Raw genomic sequence first — 9,286 nt, forward strand, 5'->3', positions numbered from 1 at the left:
TAATAATATTAACATTATATATTATATATAGCTTTAACCAGAATTGTGTCAAAATACTAATCTGTTGCACACAATAATACTTAAACAAAAAAACTTATAGATCTGACTTACATGCATACGTGCCACCTCTTGGGTGGCGAAATCTTCAATCAATCTTGTAGATCTGAGGCAAAGTGAAGTCGACACCAGTAATTCCATCTACCATCAAACTATCATGCAAGAAGAGCCACACATCTATGGACCATCTAATACAATCATCAGACGTCTAGATGTTACTACTGTTCGGCTTAGAGTCTGTTACAAGTATCTATGGGAATTGTTATTATCTGACCAAATGTAAACTGTGTCAACAAAATTAATCGCACACCCTCCGTGATGGAGGGTGTGCGATTAATTCCGCACTCCATCACACTATGTGATGGAGTGCGGAAAAATATACGTGAATTCAGAGACAATTTTATAACAAATGTTCCAGAGTTGTGTAAATATTAAATTCAAAATGATCTGCTACCAGAAATATTAGCCAAATATTTCCAGTTCGCTAACTGATTGTAACCTATCCACCGCTGCCCACTGGATGGGGAGGGGGGGGGGGTTTGTGCGGGACAAACATATCACTTGTGACACTAACACTCCACATATGTCTGTTGCTTATTAATTTAGAAACTGTTCTCGTTGTCGGTCTCGAGCCCATTGTTGATGTGACGATGTACATGGAATTTTGTAAGTAGCTCATCAAGAGCTACTTACAAGTTTTGCTTGTAAGTAGTAACAAGTTTGCTTGTAAGCAAACTTACAGGACAGGAAGCCGGCGGCTTGTCGAAGGTTCCCCCCCCCCATTTGTCCTTTTTTTTTTTCTTAAGTAAAGAGGAATGAGAGGCATAGGTGAAGGGAAGTATAGAAGTGGGAAATACAGTGAGAGGTATGAGAGCAGGCGGGTTGTCCGCCTTGGCGCCATTTGTCCTGATGATCTTCTTCAGTTTAACTATAAAATTTAACATTTTATCTTTGGCATTTACAGCTTCGGCGGGCAGGAACCGCCTACCCGCCGAAGTTCGTCGAAGTCATTGCCAAATTGAATGGCAATGATAAAATATGTTGAAAACAGAGATGCATTTTATTTACCCTAATATACTAATATAGAGCACGAATATCACACTCATGAGTCTTAGTTTATTGTGCACCCCATACTCATCCTGTGAGACATGTTTATTGTTAACCCTATACTCATCCTGTGAGTCATAGTTTTATTATGCACCCCATACTCATCCCGTGAGACAGTTTATTGTGCACACTGTACTCATCCTGTGAGACATAGTTTATTGTGCACCCCATACTCATCCCTATGAGACAGTTTATTGTGCACCCCATACTCATCCTGTGAGACATAGTTTATTGTGCACCCCATGGTCACCATGGCACCAAGCCCGCATGTTTGTGGAGACATAAGTTATTATTAGTAGAAAGTAAGAAGCCCACATGGCCTTATAGCACCAACTATGCCAGAGAATATTTAAAAGGTTCTAAATATTAGGACTGTCAATACGAGAGCAGAAAGACGTAAGTTGAGTGATGTCAAAGGAATCAGATTGACCGAGGAATTTATTGCAAGATATGATAGAAAGGAACAGTGGAAAAAATTTTGTTCTATCATGAAAATGATAAAATTCTGTTACATCCTGTTACAGCCCACTAGTGTCAGGAGACATATTTAACTGCTCTCTCGTGCACTGAATGAAGTACGAAATTGCATAGTGCATCAAGTGATGTGCACCGTGATTCAACTTTCTGAATATAACTTTTCCACTGTCGTGTTGGGTGTCGTTGGACAGCCCATGACATTTGCTAGCCATTGATGTCACTCTGATCGCTGTATCAGGTCTGTGAAGGAAATTACAGAACGGAGTTGATTTCAGGGAAATTTTGTACAAGTGTAGAGAGGGAGGTATGGGGGGTTAACGGCTATAGACCACCCCCCGTATCACGTGTCCACCTCGTGAGAGAGGGGGTAGCGTCATGAGGCAGGTGAGCCATTGGCCAGGGCTCCTGGACCTCAGGCATGCTGAACCGTGATTGGTCAAGACGCTGAGGGGTACCGCATGGTACCCCCAGGGGTAGTCTTAGCGGGAAAAAAAACATTCTTATCTACAACGTTGCTATGAGAGGACGTAATTTTCCGTGCTAGGCCAAGCATCGGGAAATACCGCCTGGAACGTTACTAAAGTCACGCCTATCATCTTGCTATCTTTTCGTATGCCGTCCGTAAGAATCCGGTAGTTCGGAAAGTTGCATGTACTGAACAGTGTGAACTGAGACATCTAGCCGCATAATTGTGGGACGCCATCTTAGAGCAACTGGACTGAGTGAGGCGGTTAATTATCGGGCTACGAAAGTGACATCCGCCGTCTATCGTATCTGTGCTTGAAGGTACTGCAGTGAGACGTGCTAGAGAAGGTTTCAGTGTTATGAGAGAAACCTTAAAAGTTCTAATGCTGAGGAAACCAAAGAGAACAGTGAAGGACTCCGTCTCGGGTCTCGTGTACCATGTAACATCGTGTGCTGTCGTATCCTGGGGTACCATGTCAAGTGGAAGGGCGTGGTGCCGCATCCCTGCTGTTGTGCGCGCACCCTGGTCTGCCTAAGCAGGCGTGTCCGCGCCACCTGGTCTCTGTGTGTGGAGCTAACCCCGTGGTCTAGGACCCTGTGCTCCAACTGACCACGTGTAGGAAGTGAGGACGCCTACATCGTCATCCAGCAGCAGCATGGGGAGTGTGAGGTTGACGTGTATGTGAGTGAGTGGGAGTTTTGCGGGCCCGCTGATTGATATAAGTACACTGTTTCCGCTTTGGGTAATAAAACTCTGAAGCTGGGTTCGCCCCAGTGTTCCGTCTGTCCTCTGTCCCTGTGACCACCTGGTGAGGTGAATGGGAATTGGAGACATGTGAGTTTACCCTGGTTGCCGTCATCAAGTTGAGGTTGGGCCCAACTGTGATTTTGACGTGTGTGAGGACACCTAGAGACACGGTAGAGTATAGTGAGTTATTTGCTTCTATTTTCTCTATGTGCCATGTATGTAATTTGCTGTAATTTGATTCCCTTTTTCAGCAGTGAAAGTGGTAACAGGGAGGTTTCCATGGGTTATAAATTTTACTGTTGTGTTGTGGTAAAGTGTGAATTATTGGTAGATAATTTACTGGGGGAAGATATTTATAAGTTTTGCCGTGAGTGGCAAGGATGTACCGTGTTGTACCGTGTGTAAACCGTAGACAAGTTTGTCCTTGGTGGAAGGCGTTGTGTACTGTGAAGGATTCCGTGAGAATTAAAGTCAGTTAACGTCACCGGGGGTCACGATTTACTTAACGAGGTCACTTGTTCGTTGAACATTGTTGTGATTAACGTAGAGACGTGTAAAGGCAACAGTCACAGTGAAGTTCACGCAGTGGAGGAATTGTCAAGTGAAGACTAACGTAGTGTTAGCGATTTAACGAGCTGTCGTTAGTTGATTGATTAACGTAAGGGGTTGACGGTTTGTTATGATCGGAGTCAATTGCGCTGTAATTAAGCTGTTGTAATTCGTTGGACTGATCAGATCTGTCTGCGGACAGAGTGATTAAGCACTCGTAGCTAATTAAAGATAATTAGTAACCGCCACTTAGTGAATTCACCAGGTGTTGATGTTGTTGTTTACACGGAGTGTTGTAACCTTGTGTGTGGTACAGTAGTCTACCCTCGTTAAGGTAATCTTGTCGTAAGACCGGAGGTGAACTGTCAGTTGAGAGACAGTAGGCTTTGTCAATACTCGTCTGAATTAATAGGCTGTTATATTCAGTAATTAATTGGGAATTACTCACCGAATGCTTGACTTTCAAGTTGATGTAATTAATTGATTTACGAGTTATTGCTACCATTTAAGTGTCGTTGAGACACGTGTGTGTTAACGTAATTTTTTAAATTCAATTAGAGTAACTTTTGTTGTTGATTGTCCTGAGAGACAAGTGTTAACGTAAGATTTATATAAGGGTTTATCATTCTTGGATTAACCGCCTTGTTACTTGGTACCTCGTTGAGGGCAGCAAGCGCCAGTCAAGTTTTGTGATTATAGTATTGATCACCGTGAAGCCGTGACAATATTGATTGCAAGCTTGCGTCACCAGTGGGCACCACTTTGTTCAGTTAGTGTCATTAGTCAGTCAGCGACGACGGGATAAGGATACCGTGGGTCCATCAGGCTGTTGATTAGCTGTACTTTAATGTGCCACTGGAGTGACAGTAATGTGCCACTGGAGTGACAGTAATGTGCCACTGGAGTGACAGTAATGTGCCACTGGAGTGACAGTAATGTGCCACTGGAGTGACAGTAATGTGCCACTGGAGTGACAGTAATGTGCCACTGGAGTGACAGTAATGTGCCACTGGAGTGACAGTAATGTGCCACTGGAGTGACAGTAATGTGCCACTGGAGTGACAGTAATGTGCCACTGGAGTGACAGTAATGTGCCACTGGAGTGACAGTAAAGTAACGTTAATTCACTGTGTAGTAGTTTTAGTACTTGTTTTGTGAATAAATTGTTTGTTATAGAAAACGGTCGTTTACGTCAAACCTTCCAATATTACTGCCCCACATTTCATGTTCTGCAACGCTTTGCCTGCTTATGTTCATATCAAGTCTGTATCTGAAGCTCGAGTCCATTGCACAGCACCACACTTCTATAAATAAGAGGTGAGAATCCGTTGGCTACCCTTTATTAGTTGTCAACTAGGAGGAGCCAGCGACCTAAGTGACAGGTGTTACCCGTGTGGTTTCGCCTGGCGGTTTGCTCCCGCGGTCCTATGGTCTTAGGCTTTATGATTAAATATCTGCCACTGGCAGCTCTTGCTGTTTAAGGTCTGCCTCTCTTGCGAGATAGTTACGATTAACGTAACATCAATAGGACTTAATTCTTTTGATAATTGTCAAAGAAAAAAAAATCTTACGACTAGGAAGCACTGAAGGTCATGATTACCACTGCGTTTGGGTCATTCCATGTGAATTCACCAAACGCATTCCGCTCGACCATTTCTAAATCTAATGAAATTTTGCAATAAAGTAGCCCTAGACCCCCCAAATAAAAATGTGCAAAATATTAGAGCTCAATCTCCTTTGGTTCTTAAATAACAGGTCCATATTGAATGGGCTCTTTCCGTTAATACGTAAATACCACAAAAGTTACCAACTTTGAACCTTTGTAAAATGACGACTAGTGCCCAGAGAGGTGTGAAATTTGGCATACCAGGGTACCTTTTGGTGCGGAATACAGCAATGTAATCAAAAAAGTTGTTTGGGTAGCCATTCAGCTACCAATCCATGCTAATATCACTGCCAATATATCTCAAAATATCTCAATAGGCGTCATAACCAATTTGGTTTTGAATGACACCATGGGATAGAGCAGATTTTTCTGTACAAGAGTAACTTTTATTTAGGTTTGGATCTGAATTCCCATGTGCCCCAAGGCCCAGGCCAGGGGGTCCCGAGTGCCCCCAAGGCCCAGGCCAGGGGGTCCCGAGTGCCCCCAAGGCCCAGGCCAGGGGGTCCCGAGTGCCCCCAAGGCCCAGGCCAGGGGGTCCCGAGTGCCCCCAAGGCCCAGGCCAGGGGGTCCCGAGTGCCCCCAAGGCCCAGGCCAGGGGGTCCCGAGTGCCCCCAAGGCCCAGGCCAGGGGGTCCCGAGTGCCCTCAAGGCCCAGGCCAGGGGGTCCCGAGTGCCCCCAAGGCCCAGGCCAGGGGTCCCGGGCGCCTCCATGGCCCAGGCCAGGGGTCCCGGGCGCCTCCAAGGCCCAGGCCAGGGGTCTCGGGCGCCTCCAAGGCCCAGGCCAGGGGTTGCGTGCGCCTCCAAGGCCCAGGCCAGGGGTCCCGGGCGCCTACAAGGCCCAGGCCAGGGGTCCCGGGCGCCTACAAGGCCCAGGCCAGGGGTCCCGGGCGCCTCCAAGGCCCAGGCCAGGGGTCCCGGGCGCCTCCAAGGCCCAGGCCAGGGGTCCCGGGCGCCTCCAAGGCCCAGGCCAGGGGTCCCGGGCGCCTCCAAGGCCCAGGTCAGGGGTCCCGGCGCCTCCAAGGCCCAGGTCAGGGGTCCCGAGTGCCTCCAAGGCCCAGGTCAGGGGTACCGAGTGCCTCCAAGGCCCAGGTCAGGGGTACCGAGTGCCTCCAAGGCCCAGGTCAGGGGTCCCGAGTGCCTCCAAGGCCCAGGTCAGGGGTCCCGAGTGCCTCCAAGGCCCAGGTCAGGGGTACCGAGTGCCTCCAAGGCCCAGGTCAGGGGTACCGAGTGCCTCCAAGGCCCAGGTCAGGGGTACCGAGTGCCTCCAAGGCCCAGGTCTGGGGTCCTGAGTGCCTCCAAGGCCCAGGTCAGGGGTTCCGAGTGCCTCCAAGGCCCAGGTCAGGGGTCCCGAGTGCCTCCAAGGCCCAGGTCAGGGGTCCCGAGTGCCTCCAAGGCCCAGGTCAGGGGTCCCGAGTGCCACCAAGGCCCAGGTCAGGGGTCCCGAGTGCCTCCAAGGCCCAGGTCAGGGGTCCCGAGTGCCTCCAAGGCCCAGGTCAGGGGTCCCGAGTGCCTCCAAGGCCCAGGTCAGGGGTCCCGAGTGCCTCCAAGGCCCAGGTCTGGGGTCCCGAGTGCCTCCAAGGCCCAGGTCTGGGGTCCCGAGTGCCTCCAAGGCCCAGGTCAGGGGTCCCGAGTGCCCCCAAGGCCCAGGTCAGGGGTCCCGAGTGCCTCCAAGGCCCAGGTCAGGGGTCCCGGGTGCCTCCAAGGCCCAGGTCAGGGGTCCCGGGTGCCTCCAAGGCCCAGGTCAGGGGTCCCGGGTGCCTCCAAGGCCCAGGTCAGGGGGTCCCGAGTGCCTCCAAGGCCCAGGTCAGGGGTCCCGAGTGCCTCCAAGGCCCAGGTCAGGGGTCCCGAGTGCCTCCAAGGCCCAGGTCAGGGGTCCCGAGTGCCTCCAAGGCCCAGGTCAGGGGTCCCGAGTGCCTCCATGGCCCAGGTCAGGGGTCCCGAGTGCCTCCATGGCCCAGGTCAGGGGTCCCGAGTGCCTCCATGGCCCAGGTCAGGGGTCCCGAGTGCCTCCATGGCCCAGGTCAGGGGTCCCGAGTGCCTCCATGGCACAGGCCAGGGGTCCCGAGTGCCTCCAAGGCCCAGGCCAGGGGTCCCGAGTGCCTCCAAGGCCCAGGCCAGGGGTCCCGAGTGCCTCCAAGGCCCAGGCCAGGGGTCCCGAGTGCCTCCAAGGCCCAGGTCAGGGGTCCCGAGTGCCTCTAAGGCCCAGGTCTGGGGTCCCGAGTGCCTCCAACTCCCAGGTTGGAGGGCTCTAATGCCCGTGATCTGTTTATGGATTTGATACTTCCCCAAAAATGGCGTTTTTGAATATCGTCTGAAAATTTATACGAAAAAAAATCTTTGGAAGAAAGAAAGTTGGAACGTACCTTAAGATTAGAAGAACTTTGTCCATCGACGAGCTGTCGGTTTGTACTTACCTGTAAAGACATAAGGTCAATTATACACAAGAACTAGTAAAGTCTAATAAACATTAAATCATCAGACAAATATAATACATTTATGTATGACCACATTGTTATCCATATATACATAAGCAGCTCAGGTGAAGGTGATACTTGAAGATCGAGGTGTTTCCTACCTTTACTTGAAGGACGAGGGCGCTGGGGTAGCTCGTCCAGTGAGGCCGGGCAGGTGTTGGTCCACTCAACACTGCCTGCCACACACTCCCATCCACAAACTTGTGATTTTCAATTAGGATTTATTATGCAACATTCACTTATCTTTCAAAATGTCTTAAACACTTGACAAGAAACACTGGACGAAGTGTTGGAGCTGCCGACAAGTAAATAACTTTACTATAACAGAAACATTTTGTTGTCGTCTGGTATTTGTAACAAAACACGGAACACTTGCAGGTCAACAAAATCCCGCAAAGTAATGACATTGTCTGTTTTGATGCCTAACTTAACCTTCCACTTACACCACAGATGTGACTCTTAGGGTCTTGCTAGACAATAATCAAGTAAATAATATTTTCTTATAAGGCAAGACTTGTCCAGTGATAACCACAATGTGCACTTTTAGCATCTTGGCAGACAAGAAACGAGGAATTAAAGTTCCGGCGCCACTAATCACACAAGAATTGTCCAGTGATAACATGTCATCGTTAGTCAACATCGTGTCTCTAACTCACTTTGCCCGAACACATGTTTATTTTGTTCTTCAGTAACACTATTGATGTTTAGATGTTTCTGTCACTTATCACAACAAACCCTTCACTAAGTTGGTGTTGGGGTTAAGGCCTATCAACCTCTGGAGGGGTTATTAAGGCCACCACAACTGTTTACTGAAAAACAAGCAAGTACACAATTTACTTCTGTACTTGTTCACAACCAAGAACAAGGCAAGTGAGCCCTGAACTCAGGACTAAAGGAAACTCACTGTATAAACACCTATAAACGGTGTAAACTTCTTGGTGCACATACACCCTACAGTGCACGCACGTCCCTCACTAAGTACAGCTGACGACCATATGAGGTGACCCGCGGAAGTAGAGGGTTCAGAAGCCTCTCCAGCTTCCCCACGACCCGTTCATGAACCTGCTCGAAGCCTCGTGGTGCTTAATCACCAACCCGTCCTCGACTCAAGTCCATTACATTCAGCGGTCAACCCCACAGACGCATTCAAAAATTTTAATATGCTGTTCTTTAAAACGGGAATTTTCTCAAGTATAAATAAATATTATAACATATTAGCATTTTGTGTATAAATAGGCATAGATTAGGTTAGGTTAGGTTATGTCACAACCTCATTGGCGATTATTTGTATTTGTAGTACGTGGATGAAGCATTTACAGCGTTGTGGTTCGAACAAAATTCGTCAGTGAAGCACTTGTTCCGGATACGTTCGAACGTCAGCAGTTGTGAGTCGTGTGTAAACCGCTTTTCATTCATAAACAGGGGGTTTGGCGGGTGCATGGAATCACTTTTGGATCTTTGTTTGGAGGACGGGCTGTAATCACTGCCCGTCCTCGCATACAAGGATCCAAGCTCGTTAATCCAGCCGCCAAACCCCCTGTTTATGACTGCAAAGTGGTTTACACACCCAAGACACACAACCCTCTCCTCGACTCAAGTCATTACATCCAGCGATCGACCTCACAGACGCAATCAAAAACTTTTATACGCTGTTCATTCAAAACTGGAATTTTCTCAAATATTAATTAATATTATATTATATTAGCATGTTTTGCATATATAGGGATAGGTTAGGTTACGTTAA

The 9,286-nt window shown here is 48.4% G+C and overlaps 1 protein-coding gene across 1 annotated transcript in view; it reads right to left on the bottom strand.

Annotated features, from left to right (window-relative positions):
- Nucleotides 1-8,511, bottom strand: part of LOC138370419 (uncharacterized) — a 364,834-nt gene extending 356,323 nt beyond the window's left edge. The window contains exon 1 of the mRNA XM_069334769.1: nt 7,644-8,511. The gene's annotated coding sequence lies outside the window, so the exon portion shown is untranslated. The remainder of the gene's footprint in view (nt 1-7,643) is intronic.
- Nucleotides 8,512-9,286: the final 775 nt, after the last annotated feature.

Source organism: Procambarus clarkii, chromosome 32 (assembly GCF_040958095.1).
Source record: "Procambarus clarkii isolate CNS0578487 chromosome 32, FALCON_Pclarkii_2.0, whole genome shotgun sequence".
NCBI classification, from domain to species: domain Eukaryota; kingdom Metazoa; phylum Arthropoda; class Malacostraca; order Decapoda; family Cambaridae; genus Procambarus; species Procambarus clarkii.